The sequence below is a fragment of the Lipotes vexillifer genome, unplaced genomic scaffold (assembly GCF_000442215.2).
Source record: "Lipotes vexillifer unplaced genomic scaffold, Lipotes_vexillifer_v1.1 scaffold193, whole genome shotgun sequence".
In the NCBI taxonomy this organism is placed as follows: Eukaryota; Metazoa; Chordata; class Mammalia; order Artiodactyla; family Lipotidae; genus Lipotes; species Lipotes vexillifer.
The window spans coordinates 691,379-692,550 of NW_006769306.1; positions in this window are offsets into that span (position 1 = coordinate 691,379).

Here is a 1,172-nt window from a genome sequence, read left to right on the forward strand (position 1 = left end):
AGCCACCGAAAATAGAATCCCATGCGCCGCAAAAAGGAGTAGCCCCTGCTCGCCACAACTAGAGAAAGCCCAAAAGCCCATGCACAGCAAAGAAGACCCAACGCAGCAAAAAAAAAAAAAAAAAAAAAAAAAAAGAATAATAGCTAATATTCACATAGTGTTTACCTGGCTCTGTTATAACTGCCTTGTGAAAATTAACTCATTTAATCTTTACAACAATCCTTTGATGTAGGTATTATTACTTGTCCTCATTTTATAGATGAGGAAACAGTCAGAGAAAGGTTAAATATAATGAGCCCAAAGTCACATAGAAAGGATATAAATAGTTGTAATGGTAGCCACTACAAGAAGCCAAAACAGACTACAAATCTCAAATCAGGTTGTTGGTTTCTGGGTGCAATAATTCTGGCAGTCAGACAGTTTCGTCTGGAGAGTCTCCAGCCTTACTCTTCCTTTCCTGATAATTTGAAGCCAACATCTGAGATGTAACGCACAGATTACTGTTCATTTCTTATGGGAGAGGACATGTGTGTCTCTCTGCATTTTCAGACTGCTCCATGTTGTAGGATGGAGAATTTGATAGGGCTGAAGAGCTGGAGTCCTGATGTCCATTTTGGAAGAGGAGACTGGAGAAATAACTCCTTTGGTGTGTGGGGCAGCAAAGTAAAGCAATGGTGATATCAAACTATGTTGAATTTGTAGCCACACATTCATCACCGCCCTGTGGGGAATTTTTCTCTTTTCTCCTAGAGTTTAAAAAAAACTTTATAGTTATAGTGAAGTAAATTCTTTGATCCCTGTCCCTGACATTAAAACAGTAAAAAATAATATGCTCAGGTGCTAATCCATGAGCTGATCTTTTAAATGTCTCTCTAATTGAAGTAAGAAGGATATTAACCCTGGGAAAAGTGTCTTGGGCAGCAAAACATTCTTGGCTTTGCAGCTCCCAGGATGAGTTGTACCAATCATAGCTTTTTTTTTTTTTCGCAATATTGTTTAATGTAATGGAAGCCAAAGGAACCTACCAACTCAGTGTGCTTTTTCAACACATTAACTCAGCCAGTAGAATTAATTTCAAGTTCATTTCTGCATGGATCATTTACAGTGTTAATTTGTGAGTTTGCACGGTGACTGCTTTTTTTTTTCCTTTTTTTGCATAACAGGTGTTGGTC